This window comes from Sphaerodactylus townsendi, linkage group LG08 (genome assembly GCF_021028975.2).
Source record: "Sphaerodactylus townsendi isolate TG3544 linkage group LG08, MPM_Stown_v2.3, whole genome shotgun sequence".
Classification (NCBI taxonomy): domain Eukaryota; kingdom Metazoa; phylum Chordata; class Lepidosauria; order Squamata; family Sphaerodactylidae; genus Sphaerodactylus; species Sphaerodactylus townsendi.
In genome coordinates, this window is record NC_059432.1 from 89241156 (window position 1) to 89258708 (window position 17553).

Consider the following 17553-nt stretch of genomic DNA (forward strand, 5'->3'; position numbering starts at 1 on the left):
GCAGATAAGTGGGTTCTAGATCAAATCAAATCTGAACTGTCCCTAGAAGCTGAAATCACTAAACTGAGGCTAACCTAGTTTGGTTACATTACGAGAAGACAAGACAACAAAAGACAATAATGCTATGAAAATTTTAAGGCAACAGGAAAAGAAGACCCAATATGAGAAGAATTGATTCTATAAAAGAAGCAACAGCCCTCAGTCTGCAAGACCTCAACAAGGCTGTTGATGACATAACATGTGGGAGAATGTTGATCCATAGGGTCGCCATGGTGGAAATGACTTGACAGTTTTCTCTATTCACTTTCTCTACTTGGTACAAAATCCTGGACATTTTCAAGCACTCTCTTTCCTATTACTTCCTAACATGGGACGCTCGCATCTACTCACAGCCCCACAATGAGTCAACATTTCATTCTCCTACTAAACCCTAACATCTCTTTCCTTCCTAAATAAAACATAAGAATCCTGGTAAACTACCTACAATCTTCACATTCAAAAGTGAACATTTCCTACTAGAAAGTTTGCATTCCTCCTAGAAAAGAAGAATTGATTCTATAAAAGAAGCAACAGCCCTCAGTCTGCAAGACCTCAACAAGGCTGTTGATGACATAACATGTGGGAGAATGTTGATCCATAGGGTCGCCATGGTGGAAATGACTTGACAGTTTTCTCTATTCACTTTCTCTACTTGGTACAAAATCCTGGACATTTTCAATTCCTTTCCTAATAATTCCCAACATGGGATCTGCCGTACCCACTACAGCCCCACAATGAGTCACCATTTTCATTCTACTAAAACCCCAACATCTCTTTCCTTCCCAATAAAACATAAGAACTGTAACCACTACACCACATTCAAAAAAGTGAACATTTCCTACTAGAAAAGTTTGCATTCCCTCCTAGAAAAGCTGACTCAGAATAGTCTGCAAAGGGCCCACTGCTAACCCGGCCTACCTGGACTACTCCCAAATCAGGAACATTTTCATTAATAAAAATTAATATAACAGTAAAAGATAAGGAGAAAAACAAATGCTATCATTATTACAATTCTGGATTCTAAATTTCTGTTCAGTCTATGAACAATGAAAGGTGGTGTGAACATTAAATTGTTAAGGAAGGCTTAGGGAATTTGGAGGACTGCTCTAAATGTGAAGAGTTTGTTAATATGAGGTGTTTTGTGAACATGTGATTTTCTTCTTAGCTTCTCACACACTACAGGTTAGTATATGTAATGAGCAAACTAATATAGCATTTTTTTAAACTTAGCAGAACTATCAGTTATATTACAAATACATGATCGATACCTTCCTACAGCATGATTTAGTTATCCATTTCCTAATTTCAATTGGTTGGAATGGTCAATTAGTGCTTCTAAATTTTATCAATAAGCCAAATAGATCATCTCAAATGCTGAATTATAAATGTTTTTAAAGCAGGCTCTTGAAAACAGCATGGAAAAGACAGGAGCTCCCTCCGCCTTCCCCCACACCAGAGCCCACAGCATTTGAGAAGAGAAGGTATTTTAAATACGGCAATACCATCCCAGGGACATTATGTTGTCTAGTTTGGCCTTCAGTAACCCCAGCAACTGGGGTCAGCATTTCTCTTTATTGAAGATGGTTGCTTAACTTAGAGCAAGCCGCGATGGTTCTAGCCAGGAACCAAGAATCCTTCTTTGTCTAAGCCATCCTCTGTGCTAGTGTAAATTTCTGATCCTACACCAGTGCACTGCCCATCTACCTCTTCCAAACATGCAGTGGTTCAGCCTGCCTCTTCCAGATCTCTGGGGCAGGAGGAGAAAGTAAGCATTTCTCCTCTCCTCATGTACAGAGTGTGTCACTAGAAACACATGGATTCAAACTAGCTTCACTCCAATCTAAAGGCTTCATGATGTGGTTATAAAATCTGGGAACACTGAAACAATTTCGCTGAATAGGCCATGCCACAGTTTTTAAAAGGGACGTTATTTTCCTTAATGGAGCAAACGATATGAAAGATTTAGTAGTGTGATAAAACCGCTTATAACTACGTTAATAATTAGCCATACATTATGCTTCAGCAAGAATCAAATTATATTGTTAACGGCCCTACGGCATTACTTTCTGCATAATACAATGCTCAGTATAGCCTGTTAATATTTAAACTCCACATTTACTTCCCGCTGACTGTTAACACAAGCTGCAAGACTTTTGTTAAATTACTTCGCAAAGTCCTGTTTTTAAATTTTAAAAAAAATCTTAGAAGGCTAGTGAGGGGCGCTGGCACAGGGATAGAGCATGTTTCTTGTACACAGAGAGTCCCAGATTCCATGGTATCACACCCAGTCTTTAACAGTTCAGGTATTAGGTGATGTGAAAGACTTTTACCTGGAAGCTTTAGGAGTTGCTGTTAGTCAAAACAGACACTACTGACCTAGACAGACTAGTGCAAAAGGAAGGGGTTCTGCAATTGGAAAGTTATATATTTCTTTAAAAATATATAAGGTTTAACAACGTCAGGTGATAGTTTCTAGAAATGCAAACGTATAGCTTGTCTCTGGCTTTCATCCTGGAACATCCTGAATTTATACTCAATTAAAATATCGAAATAGAGAACACCAAGATAGTGTAAAGTGCAGTCAAGTCACAATCAATTTATTGATGATCCTATAGGGTTGTCAATGAAAGGGACATTCACAGATGGTTTGCTACTGTCTGCATTTGTGTAGACAACGTGGACTTCCTTGGCAACCTCCCATCCAAGTACCAACCAGAGATGACCCTGTTTAGCTTCTGTGAACCAATCAGATTGGACAATCCAGATCATGTCATATGAGACAATGTGGAATATTAAGAAACAGCACTTTCTAAAGGCAAGGAATAAACTTACACAGTGAAATTTCTCAGATTCATGAAACCTTTGGTCATATTTAATTTGGCTGAACAAGCACTTTAACTGATGGCTGACTGAAGCTCTCCAAAAACCTATCTCAACAAGAAGGTCATTCAACTATATTGGGGCCGCCGCAGATAAGGATCTTCTCCTAGTTGGAGGAATTACATTACCGCAAAGTAGGGGCATAAGAAGCAAGGTCTCACCCCCAGCAAAAGCAGTGGATGCCATTTACAGGAAAAGACATCCCCCCTCGCCTGTGAATATCTGTAAAGGTTAAACAGCCACTTGAATGCCATCTATGGAAGCAAAAAGGCAGCCTCAGTAATTGCTAAATACCGTAACTGAACACACCCATCCCTCCCTACATTCATGAGGTTTTGACCAGTTGGAGCTTCCAAGATGCCTTCAAGGATAGCCCTAGGGATGGTGTAACATTCAACCCTGGAACATACAAAAGCACAGATGAAAAAGTCACTTTTTTTGTGGAAAAGGAGAGCAGCCTACACAATAGGTGGCACATATCCCCAACCATCACTGCGACCTGATTATCCAAGGCTCCAAATTCACTCAGACAGGGTTAACTTCCAAGGTTCTGAGATTTCCTCTTAGCAACATCTCTTGTTTGGTCTGGAAGCATTTCTAATCTCTCAGTACAACAGGAAGCAAGACAGAAGCCCCCAACCAACTACTCACCCACCCTTCATACACCCAATCTCACTTGTAGTGAACAGCACAACTAGCATACTGCACTGCAAAAGGGGCAGGAAGACAAGAGGATAAGTCAGGAAGACACCCACAAATGCTTCTTGCTCAACATAATGTGTGATTTCAAAAGTATATGTTCAGACCTCCTAGTGTCCAGGTTGAAAACTGCCCAGTACTTTAGATAGCTTTAACACAGAGAGCTCAATTATGTGATCTGTGATCACTCATTAATGCCTCACTTCATAAAAGGCAAATCCTAAACAACAAGAGTCAGCTTGGAATAATAATAATAATAAATAAGAACAACAACAATGGTCAAGAAAAAAAGTACATGAGAAGGCCACTAAATACCACAACTTGAACATCAAGCTCCAGTGTCTATAGCACTAACCAGCTGAAATCGTTCCAGTGGTAATCGGCACCCTGGGTGCCATTCCAAAAACACTGGGGTGGCACTTGAAACATCTTCAAATCGACAACATCAATATCAGTCAGATTCAGAAGGAAGCCCTGCTGGGATCTGAATGAATATTATGCAGATACACTACAATCTCCTAGGCCTCTGGGTGAGGCTCGAATTGTAATGAAAAACCAACAACCACCTCAAGAATTGGCAGCTGTGATATTAAAAAATAACAACAACAACAGCTAGTATATCACTGATCTATGGAGGCCACCTCACAATGGTTGTAATTACTCAACCCCAGCAATCCCTCCTCCCCCTGCTGCTACTGTTGTTACTGCCACGCAGCCATTCCTTACCACAGGCAATGCCTGAGCCAGCTCCAAACTGGCAGCAGAGATAAAGCCAAGCACACAGCAAATGCTCATAAAAGAGGCCACAGAATTTCTGCACATTGCTCACCCCTTCTCAAGAAGCAGAGCCCGGGCAAAAGGGAGAACAAACCACAGATGCAGTTCAAATCAAACAGCACAGGGGCATGGAGAATGCACATGCAATAGCTGTTGAAGCAGCAACAGAGTTGCCAGAGAGCAATAGCTACTCATCACAGAAGAATACTGAATTTACAAGACCAATAACAGTGACCCTCATGCATCTAGACAACATCAGGGTAATTTATTTCATGACAGTTCCATCATGAGTACTAGTTTGCAGTATGTGAGGGTTATTGGGGGAGATTATTTGTTGGCACTCAGCCAGGACCCTGGCAATGATGCTTTGTTTGCACCTGCAGAGAAGTAAAGTGCTATTTGATTACTGGGTGATTATACTACTGGGCTCCTTTGCAAAGTTAGCATGCCTAATGGTAAGAGTCACATATTGGCTAAAGTTTAATGGCCAGTTCTCCAAATATGAGGTGGCATCCTCGCAGGGGGCACAGATGGTAGGGGGGGATCTCTTTTCCCTTCTGTGAGTCCTAACGGAACCAGCAGGCAAACACACAAAGCACTCACCCCCATCAATATAACAGACAGTTGCGTATCCTCCACCTTGTGTTTGTAATCCCCTGGGTCTGGATTGCTCCACTGGGACCTTAAACCACAGTGACAGGACATATGGCCACCCTACTACTTCCTTTTATTGTGTGCCCCTGGGATAAGGACAGGAGTGAACTCTACTAGGCAAGCCATCTGTCTTTGTTTTCCCTTGGCTTCCTTAGAAGAAGCTTAAATAACAGTTTTCATATGACAGCCCCAATTTAATAGAATTTGTGCAGCTACCTTAATCTCTCATTTAGTATCTTCATGAATACATCTATCGCGTGACTGGTGACCAGCAATGAAAGAGGCAGCTGATTACTGGGAAGGAATCCATTTTTGAAAATAAGCTGTCCCTCACTCCCCATAAGCCTCTTTGACTGCCTGTTGTTGTTTTATTTAACTTCTCAGCCTGACTCCACTTCCCCAGTGCTCCACTTCTTTCTTGGTCTCCATTTCCGTCCTGGATGCTACAAATGCCATTTTTCACTATTTAGATTCATTGTTTAATCCACCTTTCCAGACAGCACACAAAAGTAAAGGATAGGCCTGTCTATGATCGTTCATGCCACCCCCGTGTATTTCCAAAAGCTTGGGGAGGGAGGAGGAAAAGGCAACATTTGGGTGCTTTGTTCTCTCTGCCCTTACAGACTGCCACTATGGGAAACAGGATGCCAGAATAGACAGACCACAGGACTGATCCATTAGGTATCTTCTTATGAAGAAGAAGGTTAAGGGGCAGGAGAATGAGTGTTCAGTATCTCTTGCAAGTGAAATGTTCAAAAGTTGCCTAAGGCTGATGTGGCAAGTGGTTGATTCATTCATGTCACTTTATTGGCTCAATGCAATGGCTTTCCTACCTGGATTCAAAATTCTTGCATTACGTCCCCTCAATACAGAAGTCCATTAAAAGGTACACTCTGTGGATTTTGGATTGCTTTAGAGAACAGCTTAGTCTAAAAAAATGTGCTCCAGCAGGTCCACCTTGCTCTTTGGGAACTAGATTATCATGCATTTACAAAATACACTCTCGCACCCCCTCAGCATGCGTAATTCCTGGCGCCTTTTGATGACACCACGCAGAGCGTGGAGTCGTGGGGAAGCCGAGGTGCACGCCAGGAATTGTGCGCGCTGGGAATTGTGCGCAGCAACCCTCGGACAAAGGTAAGTGGGGAAAGGGCCTGTCAGTGACGAGGAGCTGACCACCTTCTTAGGCAGCCAAATCCACTGTTGAACTACTCTTACTGTGGAAAAAAATCCTAATATCAAGATGGTACCTTTCCACCCATACTTTCCACCATTATTGCAAGTCCTACGCTCTGCTGCCAACAGAAACTGCTCCCTGGTCTCCTCCAAGTTACAGTCCCTCAAATATTTAAAGAAAACAATCATGCCCCCCCCCCAAACCTCCTCCTCTCCAGACTGAACATTTCCAAGTCCCTCAGCCTTTCCATAAGGCTTGCTTTCCAGGCCCCTGATCCGCATCTTCGCTGTTCTCTGAACCCACTCCATTTTGTCCACATTCTTTTAAAAGTGAGGCCACCCAATAATTTCATTAACTTCATAGTCAGTCTTAATGCATGTGATGTTGTTTGCTCCTCTGTGGACCACCACAAATTAATAATGATCTGTAACTGGGGTGTTGTGTGGTTTCTGGGCTGTATGGCTGTGTTCTAGTAGCATTTTTTTTATGTTTTGCCTGCATCTGTGGCTGGTATCTTCAGAGGAAGATGCCAGCCACAAATGTGGGCGAAACGTCAGGAGAAAATGCTACTAGATCACGGCCATACAGCCCGGAAACCACACAACACCCCAGTGATTCCAGCTGTGAAAACCTTCGACAATACAATGATCTGTAAGTTTGATAAGTTTTTACACCTGGTCTGCAATATCTTTAATCTTTCCACAACAAACAGCGCACCTCTAAGGCTAGGGAGCCAGGTTCTAGATGTTCCATGCCCTCAGCAGAGAGTCATGAATGACCAAAGCTTTCCTTTTCCTTCTAAGGCAATTTCTTCATATTTACTCTGCCCTTCTGATTTCTGCCTCTGTTGCTACCACAAGAGCCCGGAATCGATTCCTGAGTTCCAGTGGTACTGAGTGCCATCTTGCTTCATGCTGTTCCGCTCAGAGGAGTATCAGCTATGTCAATGAAAGGTTCACATTTTCCATAAGTTGATCATGTAGTCAATATATACATTCAATATGCATCCCAAGGCTTAAATTGAAATGTACAAGCTAATCAATGAAACTGTCATGCACCTCTGTGCACTGCTCTCTGACATTCAAAGAGGTCATTAATTTTAACTGATATTCACGTGAGGATGCTTCACATTTCAATGTACGCAGAATGATCTCCTATTCAAAATATACTAGGAAACAACACCATGGGGTTTAAAAATGTCTCAAGATTGTGTTCACATGCGATATTTAAGTTACTTTTGCATATCCTGCAGCCATCAAGCAAATGAAAACTGACTGGAATCTATGGCAATTACAAAATCTGTGATCACTCTTCTGCTACACTACTTATTACACAATAACGAGATTCTACAGAATACTGCTCAGACAACGATGGTTCTTTGTATCAGCTGTGAGAACACAGGATTTTGTGTGCTGCTCTTCAAAATGGAGGTAATGAAATATATAGTTCAAGTTTTTAAAAACTAGCTTGAACGGTTTTTGACCAAGCCAACACACAACGACTTACTTCTCTTTTTCTTCTACACACACCCCTCCCTCCAAATGTCACAGGGCTCTAACAAGCCTAGTTCATTTACTATATTCATTACCAATACCACAGATATATGCCTCTACATACTCTATACACCTGAAGGTCTTACCACTGAACAGTACCAACTTTATTACAGTTTATACTCTTCCACAGAAAGATGATAGTTCGGTCGGTTGAGGTGCAGCGATTGAGAAAATAGTATGCTTCTACATTAGAATATATTCCCAAACAAAGATGAGAATTGTAATTTATTTTTAAGTGCTGGCTTTGTCAAAACCATTATTTTGTGCATTACTAAACATGGACCCAGGTACATCATTCTACCTTTTTCAACATAAAGATTACAGTAGGTTTGAGAATTTGTCTGCTATTTTCTGGACAGTCTTCATTCTGCAATGCTCTGTTTGGGTCCTGGTACCCGTCCCTAAGGCACTGGGACCCAAAAGGAGCATTCTAGAACAAAGACCATCCAGGAAATGGCAGATTACCAGTAATTCTCAAATCTCCTGTCATCTTTATGTTGAAAAAGTTTTGCAGCAAAGAAAGTCTGGCATGCTTTGTTCTGTAGTGGAGGAATATACAATTTTACTATCATTTTTCTGTGGAACAGAGTATAGCCACTACTGATAGGATTGACTTATGTGTCAAAACATACTTCTAATCCTTCCTTGAGCTGCTTAAAAGGAAGTTTTTACCTAACATGATTTTAATCCAACACTTCATTCAAGGAACCCTGGGTGTCTCACACATTTCTCTCCCTTCCTTTACCTTCACATCAACTGTACAAGGTACTTTAGGCTAAAAGGGAGTCACAGCTTCAGGGCCAGATCTTTCTCCTAAGTTCAATACTCTAACCCTGGGGTCCCCAACCTTTTTGAGCCTTCAGGTACCCTTTGAAATTCTGACAAAGGGTTGTAGGCGCAACCACAAAATGGCTGCCACAGGAGGCAGAGCCAGCCATAAAACGTCACCAAGCAAGTTTATACACAACACTTCATTATTTCAGGTAAAAGTTCTGTTTTAACAAGGGGAAGGAAACGGCATACTCTCTCACACATACAGAGAAGGTGACGGGGAGAAGAGGGGCAATTAAAAAAAACATTGGGTAAAGGGACATAAGAGAAGAAAATCAGCAGAGAAGTACAAACTGCCGCTGAAACGACGTTCTTAAAAATCTACACAGCCAATCAGAAGCTCCATTGGGCAAAGGCACCCACCTGGCCCTGGCCACTTTCTAAAAACAATTGGTGTGTTCCCAAAAAGGTGTTGGTAGGTGACAGAACACCTATGAGTACACTATACTGGGGACCCTGGTTCTGACCATATTACACCACACTGAAGTTTGTTTAGAACATTTTTATGTGGTCTCTCTGGAGAACCTGCCCAGAGCTCCTAGAACATAGAAAATAAGATGCCAGGATTGTAGTATCATAGGGCTGTGCTAAAATGGTGGAGGTAAGGCCTGGCTTTCCTTCTGGACTACACAACATATTTATTTATTCATTCATTCATTCATTTATTTATTCATTAATTTGGATTCCCGCCCTATCCCCGCAGCTGAATTCACTCCTCAACTTGGAACTGTAGAAAGGTAAGCAAAACTGCACTTGTGATAGATATGGAAGGGTTAGTTTTTTGTTTTTTTGCAAATTCTGGCACAAACCGAGAACTGCCTTTTTCATACCGTTGCCAGAATAAATACAATCAAGGCTCAGACAATCGAGGCTGGCTCTGACAGAGAAAAACAACAAGAGTCAATGGAGTAGTGTCTCAACGACGATGAGGCCACAAAAGCCCACTCTCCTCGTTTCCACAGTGTAATTCAGCCAGAAAGCCTAATAAGTACTATCGACAAGTAGCATAAATCAGATTTCAACATAAAAACACCACAAAAACATTGTCCATACTGTTACCGCGCTGCTCAGGATAACACTTTCCGTCCCAGAGGTATCCCGCTCTCGGCAGCGCCCAGGAACCCAAGCAAGACCCGACAAGGCTCGGATAAATAAAAGAGATTTATTGAGATGCTGACCTAAGTGTCAGCACCTCCCTTCGCACAAACACTGCGCCGCCTAGCAGCCTTACAACACCTTAAGTACACTTTCTCCCGTCGGGAGCCCGGGAGAATCAAAGACAGCCCACCACCATTCAAAACAACCAATCATTCATTTGCAACATGCAGGAACCAATCAGTGTCCGATAGGCATCCCCTTCTCAAGTTTCGCGCCAGAGCAGGGCAAGGCGATGACGTGTCCACTGACGGGGGGACACACAAAGGTTTTCTCCAGGTGTCCGGGGTCAGGAAGCAAAGAGCGATGACGTGAGTCCCCTTATCTGCCTGCTGACGAGATTAGGCAGGGCAAGGCGCTTCGGCTGAGGTTTCCCTTTGTCCGCGTGCATCAGGAGACTTTACATGAGTATGGGATAAGTCCGGGTGGGGCAGAGATGGCTCTCTGCCCTGGGCCAAGGAGGTTCCATACAAGCACAAATACAGGGAAACTTACAACTCCTATTTCTACCTAATACAAATCAGTTTCTACCTAAACAAATACAAGACAGAATGAATTTTCCAATCGTTTTTAGTTCAGACATATTCCAGGAGCGGGATTCTCTCCTGGCTCCGCTATCAATACAGTGCCTGTGGAGGGTAATATGGAGCTAACACATATGAAGTGCTAGCAGTTCAATGCTATGCAGAGTGAGTCCAGTTGAAGCCTAGTGAAATGAATGGTCTTAGACTGCAGTAACTGTCCTTGGGATTGTGCTAATCATACAAATGCTTACTACCACCACCACATTGCAGACACAGAACAACAGCAGTGGACCACAGTTTCTGGATTTTGTAAAATCATTGAGGTGAGACTGGACACTGAAATTCCCCACACACCCCTGTCTTAGTCAATAATTCTTATTCACGCTTACATGCTTAAGGAATGTGAACAGCCATCAACCATAATGAATGGAGGACTCTTCTTCATGTTAAAATGCCTCAAGAGAGAAATGAATCAACAGAATGGAATACTCTTTCACCACCTTGGGCCACCGGCTGTTTGTGGCAAATCACCCAGCTTTATTGGTAATTTTGTGGATCTTTTCATTCTCCCGAGAGTTCATTCCCTGAACCACCTCTTTAAAAAGAATGGCATAAAAATGCATGTCCTACAGTCTACTGACCAGTGCTCCACAAAGTAAATATTTTAGAAACATGGGTGGGCAGTATCTATATATAACAAACACCATCTTTAATCAGGTTGTATTGTCAAAGGCTTTCATGGCCGGAATCACTGGAGTGTTGTGGGGTTTCCAGGCTGTATGGCCATGTTCCAGTAGCATTTTCTCCTGACATTTCGCCTGCATCTGTGGCTGGCATCTTCAGAGGATCCTCTGAAGATGCCAGTCACAGATGCAGGCGAAACGTCAGGAGAAAATGCAACTGGAACACGGCCATATGGCCCGGAAACCCCATAACGCTCTATTTAATCACATTATTTGTATCCCACATTCCCTGCACTCCTTCCCAGTAGTCTATTGAGGTAAAAGACACTGTTCCATCAATACATGCTTGGATAAATTTCTACTATTAAAGCAGCTGTGGTTAAACACATTACTATTCCTAGGAGACAGTTCACTTCCATACACGTGGGCACGCACTCACTTCCAATTTAGGTACATTTGGACCACAGTCATCTTGGGATGTAGGCCTCAAAGGGTGAAAGGACAGAGGCATTTATTCCATTTCCTAGGCAACCACTCAAGCTGAGTCGGCATTGTTAACATAATGACTCCTGCGTGGTTAGACCTAGAGCCACCAGCTGATGCCATTTTTAGAGAAAATGAGTAATGTGAAAAATGTGAGACACTCTTCAGTCAACCTCATCATTCTTTTTCCATATCATTACATATTCTTTTGCCGAATCTCACTGTTGTTCTGTGGTTAAGTCCTGTCTGATAGCAGATAAATTCCCACTGGTTTCGGTGAAGGAATTTTTTTCCAGAATAAAAGGAAGCAGTTGGAACCTGAGAAATCCTGAACAATTATTGCTCCTTTGAACTCAGAGCACGGAGTTCATTGCTAAGATGGCTTTAACAAGTTTCCTAGAAAAGTTCTGCAATTCCCAGACCTTCCTTGTTTAGAAGACAAAGTAAACTTTTGCATATGAAAAGCCAACTTGGGAGGGTGGAACTGTAAGTCTAATTGAGAATATGCCAGTTTCGACATAGTTCATAAAGAAGAGTAAAATATAAATAGCACATCAACCACTAGAAGATGTATTTTTTTCTCTTTACCATCTGTCTCCACTATAGACTCATCCTTGCATTCACAGTGTTAAAATTTCTTTTACTATAAAAAGCTGTTTCCATAGATACTCTTCACAATTCCAAAAATGGCACTTTTCAAGGAATTTTTATCTTTATGCAACTTTCAAAGACTTACACCTGATACAAACTAACAGAACTGATCTATGTGTCAGAAAGTGATGTCTGAAGTAGTTTTGAACAAGGCTAAAGTAATTATGCCGTAGAATTAAGCTCCTGCAAAACATGTAAGTATCTGGCCAATAAAAGCTCACCATATTTCCTGGGAAACAATGTTACCTTGAGCATTTTTAAAGCCAACTGCAGTTGTAAACAGACTTGGCTATTTCAAAGTAAACATGCTTTGGAAAATGGCTGCACATAAAGAACTTATTTCAACTGTGTCAATAAAAGGGAATTTAGAAATATCTGAAATGGTACTCCTGGATCCACACTGCACAGCAGTTTTGGTAGCCTATAAATTAGATGCACTAAGCTCTTCGCCCTTTGTTTCTGCAGCCCCCTCCCCTTCCCCACCTAATTATCTGACAAAGCAGTATTGACCATTTGTGTCACAAAATCAATCGCAATTCCAAAAAACGTTCAGGGTTCTCATTGAAGCTAGATATTTTGGGCAATTTAATTCCATATTGCATAGTTGATGGAATGGCTTTGCATAGCAGAGGGGAACAAATGCACAATTTAACTGGAGTACAAAGTGTTCATGCCAAAAATGCTCTCCAATCCAACCACGGTTGCTCCTACTAGCTAAAACGGTTTGGTTTGGCACCCAGCCACAAAGCCAACAACTACCACAACACCCAACTACAACCCCTACAACACTCATTTTGCAAAACGGTGAATTGGACAGTGGGAGAGAGACAACCAACAAAAAGTGTGATGCTCGATTGCCATACAAGCACTTAACAAGACTGCACCAGCCTACTTGAAAGAAGCTCAAAGGAGGAAGCTGAGCTCAGGCAAGCTCAAAAGCACTGCGAAGACTGTTGACATAGGAGCCTAAGGATATTGACCAGCACCACATGAAACTCTGTTGGCAAACAAGCACTGCTTGCAGGAACCAAAGCTCTGTTTTGAAAGTCAAGGAAACATGGCCATTGCAACTAGCTGCCTGAACCTTTAACTGCTCTCTGGAGGCAGGCTGCCAGAGCCTTAAGGTGGCAGGGTGGTAAAGAGAGAAGGCCAACAGGGAAAGCAATCAGGCCGTCTTCAAAGAGTAACCTTTTGTTCTGGCTTTCCCATACATCAGCTCATGCCTTTAATACATTAGTGAATGTCTCAGGAGGAAAGAATCTGGAACTTACTTTTAAGTGTCTCTTTTTGACTATCTCTAGGAAAGGGTGCAACACTGTTACACTTAGAGATTCATCTCTTTTGGGATTTGTTTATGTATAACTTCCAGTAATCAAAACTGAACTGAGAGAGCAACTTCTCCAATATTTCATTCTTGTCTGTACTATCAGTGGAGAGATAGAAGAATTTACCAAAAAGCCTGCTTTTAAAAAAAAACTACTCACAGCCCAATTATATACATATTTACGTAGACCTAATTCTTATTGAATGCCATAGGTTGCACACAGGATACATAAAGCTGTTAGAACCGTAAAACCAAAGTTCAAATATTTAGCTTAAAAAGTTCAACACAAAAATCAAGACAAACATTAAGCCTGTACTAAGCAAGACTAATTTGCACATAACTAGTTTCTGATGCAGAGGGGGGGAATGAAACTACCAAATGTGCATTTATAACACACCCTATTTTGACACATACAACTGAGACCATAAAGCCCACAAAGGATGCTTGCATTTTCCTATGTATAAGTGAACTCCATATAAGAAGCAGTTCCTCATTCATGAGTCTTACAAAAACTGCAACCTATACCTATGTAACTGATTTCAGACTGCACCCAAATAAGTAGGGTTACTCAGGAGTGATCTATATTAAGCACTGATGCTTCATTGCTTTTCAAGGTAGCATCCCTATCATTAATACTAATAATCCTTAGTATATTTACAGCACTTTCAAGTATTCAGTGCGTTTAACATTACTCTTGGAAGTAATTTCCATCTAAATCAGTGGGGCTTTCTCCTAATCATGTAGGATTAGATCCTACACTATCGCTTACATGGCACTTCCTAGTTCACAAAGTACTTTACAACACTTACTATTAACACCCCTGTGATGTGCACAGCTGTTTTCTTCCATTTTGCAGATGTAAACATTGAGAATGGGAGCCAGTGACTTCTCATGCCACCTTATAAAGCCACACAAAAGTTGGCAGAGTGCCAACTGGTCTGGGATTTTTTTTGAAATGATGAGAAACCCCTCCATTCTGGAAAAGTCCTATACTATCTTTAAAAAGTTATGCACATCTGCGGTCACATTTTAAAAAGTAAGACTATGACAGATCACTTAAAATAGTCAACTGACCCCAAAAGTGCCCCTGATACCCGTGCAAAGATTAACACAAGTTTTTATAAAAACTGCAGATGGCAATTGACGCCCGTAAGAAAGACCCTGGCCTAATTCACAGAGGAGGGGATACCACTACGAAGACCCCTCCTACAGATCTGAAGACAAAGAATGTACACCTCTGCTTCAGAATGACTGCTTGGGGAGGCCTCCTCCACTTTATCCTCACAGCAACCCTGTGAGGTAGGTTAGACTGAGAAAGGGTGGTGGTCCCAAAATCACCATGCCAGCTTCATAGCACAGCAAGGGTCTGAATCCAATCTGCCCACTCCTGATGCATCACTCTTTGCCCTACCCCGGGCAGATGACAGTGGGATCAAGGATGTATCCAAAAGTGATGCTCTTGTTTGGAAATTCCGAGTCTGACCCCCTTCCACGTTTCTTCGAAACACAGAGGAGTCTCCAAACAGCCTGCGAGGTGAGTGGAGCAAGGGGTTGCCAAGGGATTGCAACTTGGATGGGAGAGGGGACTTCCATTGACTGTGTGGAGGGGGCGGAAGAGAGAAGGCGATCCTGCCTCCCAAGAGGCCATGCAGGACCCTTCCCCAGCCAGGAAACCCGACAGAAAACAATAAAGCGCCCTCACCCTTTTGGCTGCCCCTCGGCTTGCACAAAGGGAGCACGAAAAACCTCTCGCAACGGCCCCCTCCTCGACCCATGCCCCGTAAAGGCAGACACCCCCTCCCCACATCTACCCACTTCCCAGGGTTTTAGACGGGCGTGCATGAATGCGCGCGAGGAGCCCCGATGACATGAATACGTAGGGTTGCGCCCCGATCCTGAGACCACTGCCTGGAGCGAGCCAAGCTACAATCCGAGTCGAGATGTTGCGCCTCTCCAGGCTCAAAAAGTTCCCCGGCCCCCTTCTGACTCCCCCGGGCATGCCTGGGACCCCCGCCCCTAATGCCCAGGGCTCACCTCTCGGATCTACTGCTGCTGCCCCTCTGCTCCGGAGGCGCGCCCCGTGCCCGCTCCGCTCCGGCTGCCGCCACAACCTGCTTTCTCATTCAAACACCCAACAAGCCGCCCCCGACGGCGCGGCGGCCGGCTGACAAACCCGGAGTGGATTCCACCGGAGGGGAGCTCCTCGCGCTCCATTTACTGCCGGGATTTGGCTTTGGGAGAGCCTTACCAGGCTAGAAGGCAATTTCTTGTTTTCTTTTCTTCTTTTTAAAGGAGGTCTCAAAGCTCCTCTCCTCAAGTCAAGGCTCCCAAGCCCACGTGCAGAGACGGAGTGGGGTTACTCAGTGGGACGACAAAAGTACTCTGCACGAGCTCAGAGAAAAGTATTGCTCACTTACTCCCAACTCCCAGAGCCCAGCTTACTCAGCCAAAAGTGGTTCTGTCTCAAATTAAACGCTGCCCTTCGTTTTTATTTTGTACGTACACATTGTATTTGAGACAGAACCCTACATATGAAGCTGACAGTGGTGACTGAAAGTGTGTCGAGTACATTAAATAAAAATCAGTACATTAAGAGTTGGGGAAGCAAGTGGGATAACCATGGATACCATCCATCATTGCTTTTGTGTATATTATTTATTTACAATATTTCTACTCTGCCTTTCTGCTTTCATCATACATAAAAACATGATTTAAAACCGTTAAAACTAAACAAAAACATGTAATTGATGTCCAGACTACGGAGATCACTTCCCCTGGAAGAAATGGCAACTTTGGAGGAGGAACTCTGTGGCGCTATTATACCCCATTGAGGTCCCTCCAGTGGTGTAGCAAAGAGGAGTGCCAGGAGCTTAAGCCCCAGGCTCCACTTCTTAGGGTCGTGAGGGGGGCACATTGCAGGGTTTCCCCCCTGCCTCTGCAGAGTTCAGTGCAGGGCTGCAATTGAATGCTGGCCAGTGGGGTTTACCCCACCCTTAAACCCCATGTGGAGCTCAGGAGCGGAGCCAGCCGGAATCGCCCTGCCTTTGAACTCCACCTGGAGTTCAGAAGCGGCACAGGTTTGTTTGATGCTGGCCTCAGCTCACCTGGGTCCAGGTTTAAACTTGATCCTTGTTGATGCCAGGATCAAACTGAGCAGCTGGACTGACTGGCTCCAGGTTTATACTGTTGGCTCCAAGGGTAGCTTTATGCTGTTGGCCCAGTTGACCCCATTCCTGAGCTCCTTGTGGAGTTTGGGGGCAGGGCGAGCACCACTGGCTGGCATTCAACGGCACCCCTGCCAGAATTCCATGGGGAGTTCAGGGCCCGAGCACAGTTGTGAGGGGGCGAGGGGAAGTTGTGGAGGGGCAGCACCCAGGGTGAGCCATTGGGTCCCTGGTACCCTCCTCTCCCCATTCTCCAGTGGTTCCCCCCCCCCCCAATCTACATGAATTTGTCAACTTGGGGCTGGCAACCCCTACCTTCGGGGATGCTGGTCCCAAGCCATATAGAGTTGTAATGGTCAAAATCAGTGACCTGATTTGTGCCCAGAACCAAACTGAGCATCAGTGCAACATGCCAGGGCTGGAATGATGTAATCCCTATAACCACTTCGCATTCTGCACCTGACAACTGATCGCTTTCTGACGACTGTCTATCTTTAAAGCATTTAGAAGAGGAATAAATTTGATCTAAATCCAAAACATTAAAAACAATAAAATTACACATTAAACACTCCTTGTCAAGACAGTGACGAGCTCATCTTCAGCATGTGCACCCACACACCCTCCCACACAGGCTCAACTGTCAGCAGTCTCCCTCTTTCCTTTCCCAAAATATATTTATTTCTTCATTTATATCCTGCCTTTCCTCCATTTCATCTTCACGATAATCCTGTAAGGTAAGTTAGGCTGTGTGTATGGGACTGACCCAAAGCCACCCAGCTTTCACGGCAGAGAGCAGAAAAAACCAAAAATGGATTCCCCGCTATATCACACTTCGGTTCCATTTTTCCCCTTTTGGTCTGATTTTTTATTTTCTTCATTAAGTAGAAACGTTTTGAGCTGTGTAAAATCTCTGTGTAAAATCTCCTTCCTTTGGGCAGGTGAGTGGTGAAGAGTATCTT

The 17553-nt window shown here is 43.3% G+C and overlaps 1 protein-coding gene across 3 annotated transcripts in view; it reads right to left on the reverse strand.

Moving 5' to 3' along the window:
• The window catches only part of PLCH1 (phospholipase C eta 1), a 151342-nt gene extending 135771 nt beyond the window's left edge, over positions 1-15571 (reverse strand). For all 3 annotated transcript variants that reach the window (XM_048505206.1, XM_048505201.1, XM_048505198.1), the window contains exon 1: positions 15465-15571. The gene's annotated coding sequence lies outside the window, so the exon portion shown is untranslated. The remainder of the gene's footprint in view (positions 1-15464) is intronic.
• Between the last annotated feature and the right edge of the window lie 1982 nt (positions 15572-17553).